This window comes from Scyliorhinus torazame, chromosome 5 (assembly GCF_047496885.1).
Source record: "Scyliorhinus torazame isolate Kashiwa2021f chromosome 5, sScyTor2.1, whole genome shotgun sequence".
Taxonomy (NCBI): Eukaryota; Metazoa; Chordata; class Chondrichthyes; order Carcharhiniformes; family Scyliorhinidae; genus Scyliorhinus; species Scyliorhinus torazame.
Window position 1 is genome coordinate 78,220,015 of NC_092711.1, and position 17,731 is coordinate 78,237,745.

The window sequence follows — 17,731 nt, forward strand, 5'->3', positions numbered from 1 at the left end:
CCGGCTCTTCCGCAACTCCAAATAGAGCTAACCCCCAGCCTGGTTTGACCCGGGCCTTCACCACCCGCGAAATCACTCCCGTCACTCCCTTCCAATACCCTTCCAGTGCCGGGCATGCCCAAAACATATGTGCGTGGTTTGCCGGGCTCCCGCCACACCTCCCACATTTGTCCTCCACTCCAAAGAACCTGCTCAATCTTGCTCCCGTTATGTGTGCTCTATGTAGCACCTTAAATTGAATCAGGCTAAGCCTGGCGCATGAGGAAGAGGAATTTACCCTGCTTAGGGCATCAGCCCACATACCCTCCTCTATCTCCTCCCCTAGTTCTTCTTCCCACTTTCCTTTTAGTTCGCCCACCGACTCCTCCCCCTCTTCCCTCATCTCTCGGTAAATCTCTGACACCTTGCCCTCTCCGACCCACACCCCTGAAAGCACCCTGTCCTGTGTCCCCTGTGTCGGGAGCAATGGAAATTCCCTCACCTGTTGTCTAGTAAATGCCCTCACCTGCATATATCTCAAGAAATTTCCCCGGGGCAACTTATACTTTTCCTCCAATGCTCCCAAGCTCGCAAAAGTCCCATCTATAAATAAATCTCCCACCCTCCTAATTCCCAACTGGAACCAGCTCTGAAATCCTCCATCCATTCTTCCTGGGGCGAACCTATGGTTGTTCCTGATTGGGGACCCCACCAGGGCTCCCCGCACCCCTCTCTGTCGCCTCCACTGTCCCCAGATATTCAATGTTGCCGCCACCACCGGGTTCGTGGTAAACTTTTTAGGTGAGATCGGTAGCGGCGCCGTCACCAGCGCCTCTAAACTCGTCCCTTTACAGGACTTTCTCTCCAGTCTTTCCCACGCCGCTCCCTCACCCTCCATCATCCATTTACGTATCATTGCCACATTGGCGGCCCAATAGTAATCGCCCAAGTTCGGTAGTGCCAATCCTCCTCTGTCCCTACTACGCTGAAGGAACCCCCTCCTTAGTCTCGGAACTTTCCCTGCCCACACGAAGCTCGTGATGCTCCTGTCTATTTTATTATAAAAGGTCTTAGTGATTAGTATAGGGAGACATTGAAATACAAATAAGAACCTCGGGAGGACCATCATCTTAATTGCTTGCACCCTGCCCGCCAGCGATAGAGGCTGCATGTCCCACCTCTTGAAGTCCTCCTCCATTTGTTCTACCAACCGTGTCAGATTAAGTCTGTGCAAGGTTCCCCAGCTCCTAGCGATCTGAATCCCCAGGTATCGGAAGTTTCTTTCCACTTTCCTTAGAGGCAAGCCTTCTATCTCTCTACTCTGGTCCCCTGGATGTATCACAAATAATTCACTCTTTCCCATGTTTAGCCTATACCCCGAGAAATCCCCGAACCCCCTCAAAATTCGCATAACCTCTATCATTCCCCCCGCTGGGTCCGACACGTATAACAATAGGTCATCCGCATATAACGAGACTCGGTGTTCTTCTCCCCCTCTAATCACCCCTCTCCATTTCCTGGAGTCTCTCAACGCCATGGCCAGAGGTTCAATTGCCAACGCGAACAACAATGGAGACAGCGGGCATCCCTGTCTTGTTCCCCTATATAGTCGGAAATACTCCGATCTATGTCGACCTGTAACTACGCTTGCCGTTGGAGCCCCATAAAGAAGTCTAACCCAGCTAATAAACCCGTTCCCAAACCCAAACCTCCTTAACACTTCCCATAAATACTCCCACTCCACCCTATCAAATGCCTTCTCTGCGTCCATTGCCGCCACTATCTCTGCCTCCCCTTCCACTGGGGGCATCATTATCACCCCTAATAGTCGTCGCACGTTAACATTCAGTTGTCTCCCTTTTACGAACCCTGTCTGGTCTTCGTGCACCACCCCCGGGACACAGTCCTCTATCCTCGATGCCAGTACCTTTGCCAACAATTTGGCGTCCACGTTCAACAATGAAATGGGTCTATAAGACCCGCACTGCAACGGATCTTTATCCCTCTTCAAAATTAACGATATCGTCGCCTCCGACATCGTCGGGGGTAGAGTCCCCCCTTTCCTGGCCTCATTGAACGTCCTCACCATCAACGGGGCCAACAAGTCCACATATTTTCTGTAATACTCCACCGGGAACCCGTCTGGTCCTGGGGCCTTCCCTGCTTGCATGCTTCCCAGTCCCTTAATAACCTCGTCCACCCCAATCGGTGCCCCCAGGCCTACCACCCCCCGCTCCTCCACTTTCGGGAACCTCAATTGGTCCAGGAACTGCCGCATCCCCTCCTCTCCCTCTGGGGGTTGAGACCTATACAGTTCCTCATAGAAGGTCTTGAACACCTCATTTATCTTTCCTGCCCTTCGCACCGTGTCTCCCCTTTCGTCTCTAATTCCTCCTATTTCCCTCGCTGCTGCCCTCTTTCGCAATTGATGAGCCAACAGGCGACTCGCCTTTTCCCCATATTCATACCTCCTCCCCTGTGCCTTCCTCCACAGTACCTCCGCCTTTCTGGTGGTCAGAAGGTCAAATTCCGTCTGGAGTCGTCTCCTCTCCCTGTACAATTCCTCCTCCGGGGTCTCTGCAAATTCCCTATCCACCCTTAAAATCTCCCCCAGTAATCTTTCCCTTTCCTTGGCCTCTGTTTTCCTTTTGTGGGCCCCAATGGAGATCAGCTCTCCTCTGACCACCGCTTTTAGTGCTTCCCATACCACTCCCACAGGGACCTCGCCGTCGTCATTGACCTCCAGGTATCTCTCAATACACCCCCGCACTCTTGCACACACTCCCTCATCCGCCATCAGTCCCACATCTAATCGCCAGAGTGTTCTCTGCTCCCTTTCCTCTCCTAATTCCAGGTCCACCCAATGTGGGGCATGATCCGAAACCGCTATGGCTGAGTACTCAGCTTCTTCCACCCTAGAGATCAACGACCTTCCCAAAACAAAAAAATCTATCCGGGAGTACACTTTATGGACATGGGAGAAGAAGGAATACTCCCTAGCCCTAGGTCTAAGAAATCGCCATGGATCCACTCCCCCCATTTGGTCCATAAACCCCTTAAGTACCTTGGCCGCTGCCGGCCTTCTTCCGGTCCTTGAGCTGGATCTATCTAGCCCCGGGTCCAGCACCGTATTAAAGTCCCCTCCTAAAATCAAGTTTCCTACCTCCAGGTCCGGTATACGCCCCAGCATCCGTCTCATAAATCCCGCATCGTCCCAGTTTGGGGCATACACGTTAACCAACACGACCTCCATTCCCTCCAGCCTGCCACTCACCATTACATATCTACCTCCGCTATCTGCTACGATGTTCTTTGCTTCAAATGCAACCTGTTTCCCCACCAAAATGGCCACCCCTCTATTCTTTGCGTCCAGTCCTGAGTGGAACACCTGTCCCACCCATCCTTTCCTTAGCCTAACTTGGTCCGCCACCTTTAGGTGCGTCTCTTGGAGCATAACCACGTCTGCCCTTAGTCCTTTCAAATGCGCGAGCACTCGGGCCCTTTTTATCGGTCCGTTCAGGCCTCTCACGTTCCACGTGATCAGCCTCACTAGGGGGCTACCTGCCCCCTTCCCGTGTCGACTAGCCATTACCTTCTCTAGGCCAGTCCCATATCCCGCCTCCGCGCTCCCGCTCGCTCCCCCAGCGTCGCACACCATCCCCGCCCACCCACTCTTTAGCCATTTCCTTTTGGATTTCCGCAGCAGCAACCCAGTTGTCCCCCCCCCCCCTTCTCCCTCCCTCCTCCCCTCCCCGCTAGATCTCTTTCTAGCTTGATTGCTCCCCCCATATTACTTCCGTAAGTCAGCTGACTTCAACTGACCCCGGCTACTCCTGCTCACTCCTCGACCTCCCCATGTGGGGAACTCCCATCCGCCTTGCGCCTGTCTTCCCGCCTTATTCTTTCTGGTGCGGGAACATCCCTTTACCTGACCCGCCTCTTATGGCGCAGCTCCCTTTCCCCTCCCCCTCCCCTTCCCCATTCTCCAACTATGTCCCGTCTTTCCCCCCTCACCGGCGCCCACATTTCCCCAATGTCTCCCCCCTTCCCTGTTTACTTCTCAATTAACTTCCACCGTAACATTAACAATAACATTTCCTGCAGCATCAGTCCCTCAGTTCCGATCCAATTTCTCTTCTTTGATGAAGGTCCATGCTTCCTCCGCCGTCTCGAAATAATGGTGTCTCTCCTGATACGTGACCCATAGTCTTGCCGGCTGCAGCATCCCGAACTTCACCTTCCTTTTATGCAACACCTCTTTGGCTCGGTTGAAGCTCGCCCTCCTTCTCGCCACCTCCGCACTCCAATCCTGGTATACCCGTACCACTGCATTCTCCCATCTGCTACTCCGCACCTTTTTAGCCCATCTCAGGACCTCTTCTCTATCCTTAAGGCGGTAAAATCGCACGATTATCGCCCTGGGTGGTTCTCCCGCTTTTGGTCTTCTCGCCGGAATCCGATTTGCCCACTCCACCTCCAAGGGGCCCGTAGGGGCCTCAGCACCCATCAGTGAGCTCAGCATCGTACTTGCGTACGCTCCACAGTCCACTCCTTCCACACCCTCAGGGAGACCCAGTATCCGAAGGTTCTTCCTTCGCGCTCCATTTTCTAGGGCTTCGATCCTTTCAGTACACTTTTTATGAAGTGCCTCGTGCGTCTGTGTCTTAACCGCCAGGCCCAGGATCTCGTCCTCAATATCTGTCACCTTCTGCTCCACCACACGGAGCTCTGTCTCCTGGGTCTTTAATGTCTCCTTGAGCCCCTCAATTGCCTGTAGCAACGGGGTCAGCACCTCCCTCTTCAGCAGCTCCACGCACCGTCTCACAATTTCATGCTCAGGCCCCCATGTCGCCTGCGCTTTCTCCGCCGCCATCTTGTACTTCTCTCTTTCTGACCCTTTGGTCGACGATTCCTCGCGCTGCAGCCGCCGCCGCCGGTTTTTTCCTCCTTCGTTTGGGGGGGACTCCCTTCTCACACGCCCCACACCGGGTTGCGTCGTCGAAAAATTCCCCGTTGAGGCTCTTAAAAGAGCCCGAAGGTCCGTCGGAGCTGGAGCCGCCGAAGCGTGCGGCTAGCTAGGCATCACCGCAACCGGAAGTCCCTTCAGTGGCCTTGATGAGGTCTTTTCACAGTTGTTCCCTCTGCTGCTAGAATTCACCTTTGATACAGGCCCTCAGGTCAGCTTGCAGCTTTAAGCTTGCCCTTCCCCCGCCTGCATGCTGGAAGAGGCCCTGTTTATCCTGTAGTTGCAGCCAAATGTTTCACTGTTTCTGCGTGTGTCTGGCAACCAAGAGACATACCCTTCCTGGGGGACACTGTCGGGGGAATATTGCCGCCTTCTTCCCACACCGGGAAATGTCAAACAAATGCCGTGGGGGCCCTGTAAAAGAGCCCAAAAGTCCGTTCCAAGCAGGAGCTGCCGAATATGCGACCTAGCTCTGCATAGCCGCACCCGGAAGTCCTTGATTAATAACATGATCCGGTGTATGGGGAGAAGACATATCAGCCATGATTGAATAGTAAAACAGACTCGATGGGCCGAATGGCCTAATTCTGCTCCTATGTCTTTATGGTCTTACAAGTCAAAGGCTGGTTGAAGTCCATGTAAACTACATCTATACTCGTCACCTGCTCACAAAATTCAATCAAATTTGTTAGGCATGACCTCCCTCTAACAAAGCCATGCTGGCTATTTCTGATCAAATCTTGCCTGGAGAGGCAAGTAGATTCTCTCCTTCAGAATTCTCTCCAATATTTTCCCTGCCACTGATGTGAGACTCACTGGTCTGCAGTTCCCTGGCTTATCTCTACAGCCTTTCTTAAACAGTAGGAGCACATTAGCTGATCTCCATTCCTCTGGCAATTCCCCCGTGGCCAGAGAGGAATTAAAAATTTGGGTCAGAGCCCCTGCAATATCCTCCCTCGCCTCCCACAGCAGTCTAGGGCACAACTCATCCGGTCCAGTTTTAAACCTGCCAGCACCTCCAATACCATGTCACTCCCTATGTCAATTTGCTCAGGATCTTCAGTCTCTCTGCCCGAGTTCCATATCTACCTCCTCATTCTCTTGGGTGAATGTAGAAGCCAGGTATTTCTAATACAACTAGTATAGGTAAAAGATATCTGTTTAAGCATAAATATTTAGCCCCAGTTTTAAATACCCATTTAAAAATGAGAATTTCAGCACTCATAACCTCAGGTCATCTCAAAACATACAGCTTCAATAGATACATGAAACAGCATAATTCCATCATAGATTAAAACAGCACAGTTGCAAGACAGTTTGACATTATGCTTGTGCTGCTGTCAAGGACAAGGGCTGAATTCCATGGCAACGAGGTGACAAGAGGCCAGTAACTAAAGCTCTATTGTTCTCTTTTCAGGCCATTAGTGATTACAGCGTGAACCACATTCCATAGCTTATAAGGCCGAAACATTTTAATAGACAAAACATTGAATCAAATATCACATTCCATAACATACAGACATGAAACAATTAAAAGCTAATGTTGCACATTGAAGATGGACGGCTTGCCGTCAAATCAAATGTGTTTGAGTCTAACCCAAACCAATTAGGATTATATTGGGGTGTGATTAGATGACTTGGGACAGATATGAAAGGGTATAACTGAAAGATTTCCCCCCCGCCATGTTTAGTCTGTCAGTCTGTTAGTCGGTCTGTGTCAGTCTGTCTGTCTGTCAGTCTGTCTGTTTAGCCAGCCTGTCTGTTTAGTCAGCCTGTCTGTTTCGTCAGCCTGTCTGTTTCGTCAGTCTGTCTGTTTCGTCAGTCTGTCTGTTTTGTCAGTCTGTCTGTTTCGTCAGTCTGTCTGTTTCGTCAGTCTGTCTGTTTCGTCAGTCTGTCTTTGTAGTGATGTAGTGTTTTTGACTTTGAGTTTGAGTTTAGCTGAAGATTAGCTCTCTCTCTCTCTTCATATTTCATTTTCAGACTTTGACCTTTTAAAAGTTACTTTCGAGCTGTCTGCCTAAGCAAAAGGATAATGTCTGTAATTCTCTGAAAGCTTCAAATTGTCTACGAATTGCCTTTTTAATGACTTTCAAATTGTAATCAATAGAAGAAAAATAAAATAATTCCTTTTGGCACCTTAGACGTTTTAACTGCAAATTTCTGCTGAGTTCCAGTAATCGCAAAGTGCTACTGGTAACCGAATAGCAGAAATAATATAAATTCCTTCAACTTTACACAGTCAAATAATAGTAGGAATCTAACAACTTGGCGCAGTCCAATAATATTAAAAGATTCCTTCAGTGAAGACAGATGTAAAGTGTTCATTCAACACCCGACCAATATCCTCTGGCTCCAATCACAGATTTCCCCCTTGATCTCAAATGGAAACACTATTCTTGATCTGATGAATGATCATGCTGACCTGAAACATTAACTCTGTTTCTCTCCACAGATGCTGTCCGAAATCCTGCAGATTTCCAGCATTTGCATTCTTGTTTAAAATCACAGCAGTCCAGGTGGTGTCTAACCCAGATTTTATATATCTCAGTGCTTCTCCAGTCACACAGATTCCGGAAATCTTTATCAACAAACAGGGCAGAAGAAACAGGAACAGGAGTCACTCATCCTGCCCTTTGAGCTGCTCCACCATTTAGTGAGATCACAGCTGGGCAGCACAGTAGCACAATGGTTAGCACTGTGGCTTCACAGCGCCAGCGTCTCAGGCTCCATTCCCTGCTGGGTCACTGTCTGTGCAGAGTCTGCACGTTCTCCCCATGTCTGCGTGGGTTTTCTCTGGGTGCTCCGGTTTCCTCCCACAGTCCAAAGCCTTGCAGTTTAGGTGGATTGGCCATGCTAAATTGCCCTTAGTGTCCAAAAAGGTTAGGAGGGGTTATTGGGCTAGGGGGATAGGGTGGAAGTGAGGGCTTAAGTGGGTCAGTGCAGACGCGATGGGCCGAATGGCCTCCTTCTGCTCTGTATGTTCTATGATCTAACACTCACTAAGTCCACTTTCCTACCTTATCTGTGTTACCCTTAATTCCTCTACTGATTAAAAACATATCAATCTCAGCCTTGCAACTGATCAAGGACTCGGCCTCCACATTTCCTGGGGTAAAATAAATTCTTTCCTCATTTGGCAGTCCCTCCATACCCAGAAGCATCCCAGTAAGCCTCCTCTGTACTGCCTCCAATGATAACATATCTTTTGTTAAATAACAGGAGCAAGACTGTACACAATGTTCTAAATGTGGCCTCACTGGTAGCTTGTAGTTACAGCAACACCTCTTCACTTTTATACTTCAGCCCCCTTGAAATAAAACATGCAGAACTAGGCTCAAACTATGGCCTCTCCTTCTAGAATGTCCAACAAGGGAAAACATCCGCTCTACGTCTGCCCCATCAATCCCCTTTAGCATCTTATGTACCTCAGTTACATCTCCTCTCATTCTTCTAAACACCAGTGAGTACTGGCCTAAACTGCTCAAATCTCTCTCCACTTGACCGCCTCTGAACCGCCACAAATACATTTATGTCATTGTCCAAGGGACCAAAACTGTAGTACTCCAGATGTGGTCTCACCAACGCGCTACACAGTTACAACAGCACTGCCCTACTTTATACTCTCTTCCATGACTGGGGCTGTTTCGCACAGGGCTAAATCGCTGGCTTTGAAAGCAGACCAAGGCAGGCCAGCAGCACGGTTCAATTCCCGTAACAGCCTCCCCGAACAGGCGCTGGAATGTGGCGACTCGGGACTTTTTACAGTAACTTCATTTGAAGCCTACTTGTGACAATAAGCGATTTTCATTTCATTAGCAATCAAAGCCAAAATTCCATTTGCCTTCCTTATTACCTGCTGCACCTGCAGACTGTCTGTGGTTCGTGCACAAGGGCACCCAGATCCCGCTGTACAAAAGCATTATGAAGTTTCTCTCCATTTAGATAAGAAGTTGCCTTTTTATTCCTCTGACCAAAATGAATAACCTCCCACTTATGCACGTTAAATTCCATCTGCCACATTTTGGCCCACTCACCTAATCATTTGTATATTTCTTATTTCCTCATTGCAACTTGCTTTCCCACCCATTTCAGTGTTAGCTGCAAATTTGGCTCTCGTACATTCGATCTGTCCCATAGTCATTAACTTGGATTGTAAATAGTTGGGGCCTGAGGACCGAACCCTGTGGCACACCACTAGTTACAGCCTGCCAACCAGAAAAAGACAGATCAGCATAATCCAAGTCCCCTCACACCTGCTATTCTCTCTTTCAACCTCTTCCATCGCGCAGAAGATATAAAAGTCTGAGAACACGCACGAACAGATTCAAAAACAGCTTCTTCCATGTTGTTACCAGACTCCTGAACCACCCCGTTATGGACTGAACTGATCTCTCCACATATCTTCTGTACTGAAGATGTAGTACTACACTCCAGATGCTTCATCCAATGTCTATGCATTTACATTGTGTATTTATCGTTATGTCCTATGTCTTTCATGTATGGAACTGTACACAGAACAATTCTTTTCACTATACCGGAGTACGTGTCAATAAATCTAATATGATATAATGCCCTTTCTGCTGTCTGTTGTTTAGCCAATCCTCAATCCAAACTAATATATTACCTCTCAACACCGTGGGATCTTACCTTGTTTATTATCTTTTATATGACATCTTATCAAATGTATTCTGGAAGTCCAAATACATCTACAGGACCTCCATTATCCACTTGGCTTGTTACATCTTCCAAGAACTCACAACAAATTTGTCAAACACGATTTACCCTTCACAAAACCACTGATGGATTGTGGTTTGACTTTCCAAATGTCCAGTTACTACTTCCTCAATAATGGATTCCAACAGTTTCCCAACAACAGGCTTTAAACTAACTAGTTTCCTACTTTCTGCCGTTTTGAACAAGAGGGGTTACATTTGACTTTTCCTCTAATGCAGTGACATTGTCACTGGGTCAGTGTCTCCCCCCTGGTCTCTGTGAGGTTGTTTGTGGAGAGAAGCCGGAAGTGGCGGATAGTGAGAGTGGGGAATGTTCATTGTTTCACATTCACCTCTGGGGCCCCACTGGGGATTTGTCAACCCCGCCCCCGACACTGACCTCTCACCTGACACCTCACAATTCGCGGGTGATTGATGGCAGCTCCAGGCCAATGGGAGGAGAGGGGGCGGGACCGAGCAGGAGCGGCTGGTCCTCCAACCAATCGGAGCGAATGAGGAGGCGGGACTGGGCTGAGTGAAGCATGCGCAGTGTCATTAATGGCGACGTGAAGAAGGTTCTTTCTCGGATTCGCAATCCATAAAGGTGGGAATGGCGGGACGGAGGGATCAGCCCGGTCGTTACACACGGTTCGTAAACATGTTATAGAAACAGGAAACCAGAAAAAAAACTTCCGGTACCCGGTGACCTGAGCGGTGGCTGCAGCTTTGTCACAGACAGAACTAACCGGCCGCCATCTTGTTTGCGTATTCCCAGAAATCCGCATGCGCACAAGCCTTTTTAATTGGGTACTCGCAGCAGTCAAATGATAAAAGGCCAGTAATGGCAGAGAGGTTAAAATATGGAATGCTATAGTGGCTGGAATTAAATGAGTGCAGAGATCTCAAAGGGGTGTGGAGGAGATTACAGAGATCAGGATGATCACAACTAGAGGAAAAGAAGAATGGGAAATTTCAACTTTCGGTGCTTCTTAAAGGGAATCGTTTGTAGATCAGTGAGCACAGGGGATGGAGAAAGAAGACTTGTTGTGAGTAAGCACATGGGTAGCAGAGTTTTGGATGGGGGGGGGGGGGGGGGGTTGTTGGAGGCCGGCTGGGAGTGTGTTCGAATAATTTGGCCGAGAGGTAACAAAGGTATGAATGATAATTTCTGCAGCAGATAAGAAGACACTAAGGCGGAGTCAGGCTGTGTTACTGAGGTGGAAATAGGTGATCTTGGTGGTGATGTGGATATGTGTTTGGAACCTCATCAGGTGTCACATATTTCACCAGCGTTGTGAACAGACTGCTTCAGCCGTACACATTTGACAGGGATGGAGTTGGTGGCAAGGGAGTGGAGTTTGTCGAGGGGACGAAGAGAATGGGTTTAGTCTTCTCAATATTTAAATAGTGGAAATTTCTGCTCCTCCAGTACTGGGTGTCAGACAAGTTCGGATGGTGTGTGTCTTGGAGTGAAACTTGCAGATGATGGTTTTCTCATACATCTGCTGTCCTGGTCCATCCAGGTGGTGGAGGTTAAGGGTTTAGGAGATTTTGTCAAATTGTGATTCAGTTGTCGGTTGAGAAAATGTCTCTCCATTGCTCCTGTCACTCCCTTCTCTCTCTTTCTCTCATCATTTCTGTCTCTCCCTCTCTGTCTCTCCACCACGACTCACTCTCTTTTTCTCTCCCTTTCTGTCTTTCTTGTCACATGGAATTCCCTCGCCCAGAGGATTGTGGATGATCCACCATTGAATATATTTAAGGTTAAGATGGTGAGATTCTTGGTCTCTCAGGAAGTCAAGGAGATGGGGAGCTGGCGGGAAAGGGGAAGGAAGACCAAGATCAGCCACAACCGTGTTCAATGGCAGAGCAGGTTTGACGGGCTGAATGGTCTACTGCTGCTCCTGTTTCTTGTATTCTTGCAGAGGCCCACGTCTTGTGTGGGCTCAGACTGGGTGGCAGGTTGCCTTCCCTGAAATACATTAGTGAACCAGTTGGGTTTTATAACAATCCAGCAGTTTTCATGGTCACTTTTTCCCAGTGCCGGCCCCACAAATGACCAGATTCATGCAGCTCAATTTCACAACCTACCTTTGTGTTTTTGTGGGTTGTCTCTCACTTCCATATTTCTGTTTTAAATCAATTTGACAGAGTGTTACAATGGGAAGATTTGCATTCAGGAAACTCAAGCCAAACATCACATCAGGATCTGAGAATCGCTCAATTTGTTGTAAGGTGAATATCGGTGAATTTTGAACATGGAAGGCAAAAGCCCCGTTAACAGTGAGGAGAAACCATGGGAATGTGAGGAGGGATTCCGATCCACATCTCAACTGGAAACTCATCATCCCAGTCACTCTGTGGAGAGGCCATTCACTTGCTCTGATTGTGGGAAGAGATTCTCTCGATCATCCAGCCTGCTGCAACACCAGCAAGTGCACACCGGGGAGAAACCATTCAACTGCTCCCTCTGTGGGAAGGGATTCGCTCAGTCGTCCAACCTGCTGAGACACCAGCTAGTTCACACTGGGAAGAGACCATTCATCTGCTCAGAGTGTGGGAAGGGATTCAGTCGGTCATCTGACTTGATGACGCACCAGCGGGTTCACACGGACGAGAGACCATTTAAATGTCCAGACTGTGGGAAGTGCTATAAAAGTTCCCGGGACCTGATACTCCATCAACGAGCTCACACCAACGAGCAACCGTTCAGATGCTCTCACTGTGGGACTGGGTTCAAGCAGTCATCTCAACTCAGTGAACACCAACGCATTCACACTGGGGAGAGGCCTTTCACCTGCTCCGCGTGCGGCAGTGGGTTCAGTAGGTCATCAAACCTGCGGACACACCAGCGCAGTCACACTGGGGAGAGACCTTTCACTTGCTCGGAGTGTGGGAAGGGATTCACTCAGTTATCCACTCTGCTGAATCACCAGAGTGTTCACAATGAGAAGAGACCATTTAAATGCCCAGACTGCAGGAAGTGCTACAAAAGTTCCCGGGAACTGCTCCACCATCAACGTGTTCACACTGATGAGAAACCTTTTAAATGCCAAGACTGAGAAGTGCTTTAAAATTTCCGGGGAACTGATGCGTCATCAACGTATTCACACTGACGAGAAACCTTTCAGGTGCTCTTACTGCGGAACTGGGTTCAAGACATCATCTGACCTCACTGTACACCAGCGAACTCACACTGGGGAGAGACCGTTTACCTGCTCCCAGTGTGGGAAGACATTCACTCAGTCATCCAGCCTGCTGGCACATCAGCGAGTTCACACTAGGGAGAGGCCGTACACCTGCCCCAAGTGTGGGAAGAGATTCACTCAGTCCTCCAACCTGATGAGACACCAGCGAATTCACAAGTAATTACAGTGAGTGGACAATCTGATCAGCTGCTCTGCTGCTTCCCTCCCTTCCACTAGCTCAACCGGGCCAAACTCTCTCTAAAAATCCCCCTTGTCTGAGTGTGAACTCGGATCTATCTCCGGTTTCTCTCCGATCTCCTGTCATGTCCTGTTCAATCTCATCTTGATTACGAGACCTGCCTTCTGCTCCCTTGACCCAATTCTCACTAAACCGCTGACCATCCAACTTCCCCACATTAATTGATATCGTTAACAGTTCTCTCTCTTCTGGCTTTGGCCCTCTCACTTTTAAATACACTATCTTCACCTTTCCTGAGAAAACAACCTTTGACCCTAACTTCCTGCAAAGTACCACCCCATCTCCAAACTCCCTTTCTTCTCCAACATGGTGTCCCCCAAGGATCTATCCTTGGCCCCTCCTATTTCCCATCGACATGATGGCACTAGAATCCATAGAATCCCTAAAGTGCAGAAGGAGGCCATTCGGCCGCTCAGTATTGCACTATACGCCTGAAAGAGCGCGCTAGCTAGGCCCATAACCTCACCCTATCCCCATAACACCACCTAACCTGTACATCTTTGGACTGTGGCAGCACCCAGAGGAAACCCACACAGATTTGGGGAGAATGCGCAAACTCCATACTGACAGTCATCCAAGGCCAGATTCAAACCCGGTCCCTGGTGCTGTGAGGCAGCAATGCTATCCACTGTCCCACCGTCCAAAAGTACCGTGTTAGTTTTCACATGGACATTGACAACACCAAGCCCTACCTCACCACCACCCCTCTCCATTCCTCCACTGATAGCAAATTATCAAACTGCTTATCCCACATCCACTGGATGAGCAGAAATTTCCTCCAATTAAAATTTGGGAAGATCAAAGCCGTTATCTCCAGTCACCATTTGAAATTCCGTTCCCTAACTCCCGAGTCTATCCCACTCCCTGGGAACTTTCTGAGGCTGAACCACACTCTGCACAATCTCCATGTCAGATTTAAATCCAACGAGTTTCTGATCACATATCCACACCATCGCAAACACCACGGAATTCCACCTCTGTAATGTTACCTCTCTCCAGCCTGCCCCAGCTTGTCTGCTGCTGAAATCCTCATTCAAACCCACGTCAACTTGAGGTTTGACTATTCCAATGCATTCCTGACCAGCCTCTCTCATTGATCCTGCTTCCCAGCACCTGGAAAGCTGAAATCATCCAAAACTCTTGCTGCTCATATGCTTTCCCACAATCTATTTCATTTCTATTTATTTTTCCACTTAAGGGGCTATTTAGCATGGCCAATCCACCTATCCTGCACATCTTTTGTGTTGTTGGGGTGAGACCCACACAGACACGGGGCGAATGTGCAAACTCCAATGGACTGTGACCCGGGGCCGGGATGGAACCCGTCCCCAGCACTGTGAGGCAGCAGTGCTAACAACTGCGCCACCATGCTGCCCTTTTCTCACCCCAAGTTGAGGGGAGAATATGGTGTAGTAGTCATGTCATCTGGACTAGTTATACAGAGGCTCAGGCGAATGATCTGGGGGCACGGGTTCAGATCTCAGCATGCTGACAGGATGTGGGAGTGGGTAGAACATATTCCAGAGCTTTGTGTCGAGGTAACTGAAGGAGCAGGGCCACCAATGGTGCACAATTGAAATGGGGGGCAAGAGGGGCCACAATTAGAGGAGGGGGGGTTGTGTAAATAGATGGCTGTCTGCAAGTTGAGACATTGGTCTGCAGAATTTTGAATGACCTCAATTTTATAGATGGGAGAATGTGGCAGAGCTGTCAGGAGTACATTACAATTGTCAACTTTGGAGGTAATCCATAGTATGTACTATGTTTTCATGTATGGAACGATCTGTCTGGACTGTACACAGAACAATACTTTACACTACCTCGGTACCCGTGACAATAAATCCAAATCCAAGAATCATAACAGAATGCAGCAACCTGCACACAGGGGAACTTGGACAGCCAGCACGGGGATCAACCCTGTAACCCTGGCATTATTAGCACCACACTCTAATCATTCTCGATTCACTGAATCGTCGACCCTGCAGAATGGCCACCATCAGTGTTAGAAATCTTTCTATATTCCCAATTGCCATTTCATTTTGCCTTGCATCCCTTTCACCATTTAATCTCTCCTGCATTTCATAGACCTCTCAGAGCCTACTTGTGACAATAATAATAATTATTATTATTACACAATCGAGTTCAGGTCAGATTCCTGACTCAGGAGCATTAAAAGGCCCCTGGATAGAAAGAACCACTGGCTTATGCACAATAATAATAATAATCTTTATTATTGTCACAAGGAGCCTTACACTACACTGCAATGAAGTAACTGTGGCACCTGTTCGGGTATATGGAGGAAGAATTCAGAATATCCAAATTATCTAAAGGAAAGGTTCACTTAGGTAGGTGTATAATTTGATTCTTAATTTTATTGATTCCCGTCCCAGCGTACCCATTCGCCACATGATATCAAAACAATTCACTGTTCACTGGTTTTAACATTCAATGGCAGTGTTTATACCCAGTATCCCCCGCGGTGGGGAATGTCCTCCATTCACACCACAGGAGAGTAGTGCGCAAACGCAGTACCGCCCGGTGTCTGGAGCATGTGCAGTGATAGCGATGGCAAGTCTCTTGTCTGTCATATCGCCAAATTGGTGAAGATGTGGAATGCGGAGGGAGCAATGGAGCTGGTGGGTGGACGTGGAGGGTTTCTAAACACCTGGTGAATGCCTCAAACCCCGAATATGAACCTGCGGGTCCCTCATTTGCAGCTCTGGGCTTTATCCCCCCAAAAGCCCAAGGTTAACTGTTGATTTAACGGGGAGAGAGCATTTGCGCCGGGTTTTGGAGATGTAAAATATGGTGGGCGGGGCTTCAGCACATGTGAAAATAGATAAGTCCCCGGGACCTGATGGGATTTATCCTAGGATTCTATGGGAGGCCAGGGAAGAGATTGCTGGACCTTTGGCTTTGATTTTTATGTCATCATTGGCTACAGGAATAGTGCCAGAGGACTGGAGGACAGCAAATGTGGTCCCTTTGTTCAAAAAGGGGAGCAGAGACAACCCCGGCAACTATAGACCGGTGAGCCTCACGTCTGTAGTGGGTAAAGTCTTGGAGGGGATTATAAGGGACAAGATTTATAATCATCTAGATAGGAATAATATGATCAGGGATAGTCAGCATGGCTTTGTGAAGGGTAGGTCATGCCTCACAAACCTTATTGAGTTCTTTGAGAAGGTGACTGAACAGGTAGACGAGGGTAGAGCAGTTGATGTGGTGTATATGGATTTCAGCAAAGCGTTTGATAAGGTTCCCCACGGTAGGCTATTGCAAAAAATACGGAGGCTGGGGATTGAGGGTGATTTAGAGATGTGGATCAGAAATTGGCTAGCTGAAAGAAGACAGAGGGTGGTGGTTGATGGGAAATGTTCAGAATGGAGTACAGTCACAAGTGGAGTACCACAAGGATCTGTTCTGGGGCCGTTGCTGTTTGTCATTTTTATCAATGACCTAGAGGAAGGCGCAGAAGGGTGGGTGAGTAAATTTGCAGACGATACTAAAGTCGGTGGTGTTGTCGATAGTGTGGAAGGATGTAGCAGGTTACAGAGGGATATAGATAAGCTGCAGAGCTGGGCTGAGAGGTGGCAAATGGAGTTTAATGTAGAGAAGTGTGAGGTGATTCACTTTGGAAGGAATAACAGGAATGCGGAATATTTGGCTAATGGTAAAGTTCTTGAAAGTGTGGAGGAGCAGAGGGATCTAGGTGTCCATGTACATAGATCCCTGAAAGTTGCCACCCAGGTTGATAGGGTTGTGAAGAAGGCCTATGGAGTGTTGGCCTTTATTGGTAGAGGGATTGAGTTCCGGAGTCGGGAGGTCATGTTGCAGCTGTACAGAACTCTGGTCCGGCCGCATTTGGAGTATTGCGTACAGTTCTGGTCACCGCATTATAGGAAGGACGTGGAGGCTTTGGAGCGGGTGCAGAGGAGATTTACCAGGATGTTGCCTGGTATGGAGGGAAAATCTTATGAGGAAAGGCTGATGGACTTGAGGTTGTTTTCGTTGGAGAGAAGAAGGTTAAGAGGAGACTTAATAGAGGCATACAAAATGATCAGGGGGTTGGATAGGGTGGACAGTGAGAGCCTTCTCCCGCGGATGGATATGGCTGGCACGAGGGGACATAACTTTAAACTGAGGGGTAATAGATATAGGACAGAGGTCAGAGGTAGGTTCTTTACGCAAAGAGTAGTGAGGCCGTGGAATGCCCTACCTGCTACAGTAGTGAACTCGCCAACATTGAGGGCATTTAAAAGTTTATTGGATAAACATATGGATGATAATGGCATAGTGTAGGTTAGATGGCTTTTGTTTCTGTGCAACATCGTGGGCCGAAGGGCCTGTACTGCGCTGTATTGTTCTATGTTCTATGTTCCCACCCGGGTCCTAGCGCCTGACAAAAACATCAATTTAATTATTTTCTCACTCGTGTTTCCATAGCGAGCAATTACTGGAACTGGTCACTAGTCTGATACCAAGGGTTTATAACTTGAGAGGCTCACACGCAACACGTGGCTGACCAGGACTCTCTCCCACTCTTGCCGTCAGACATTGTTGTGCTGAGAAGCATTTGCAGGTTGACACACTCAACCTGTTTGACCGGGTTATGAACGTACTTTCC

General features: G+C 48.4%; 1 protein-coding gene and 1 long non-coding RNA gene across 6 annotated transcripts in view; one reads left to right on the top strand and one right to left on the bottom strand.

Annotated features, from left to right (window-relative positions):
* LOC140421459 (uncharacterized) overlaps positions 1 to 9,577 on the top strand; it is a 20,856-nt gene extending 11,279 nt beyond the window's left edge. Inside the window, exon 3 of the long non-coding RNA XR_011946793.1 lies at positions 7,398 to 9,577. This is a non-coding gene — a long non-coding RNA (uncharacterized lncRNA). The remainder of the gene's footprint in view (positions 1 to 7,397) is intronic.
* Positions 1 to 10,417, bottom strand: part of LOC140421420 (uncharacterized) — a 35,828-nt gene extending 25,411 nt beyond the window's left edge. For 3 of the 5 annotated variants that reach the window (XR_011946753.1, XM_072506098.1, XM_072506097.1), the window contains exon 1: positions 9,593 to 10,348. The gene's annotated coding sequence lies outside the window, so the exon portion shown is untranslated. The other 2 variants (XM_072506100.1, XM_072506099.1) reach the window with 2 other exon arrangements.
* Between the last annotated feature and the right edge of the window lie 7,314 nt (positions 10,418 to 17,731).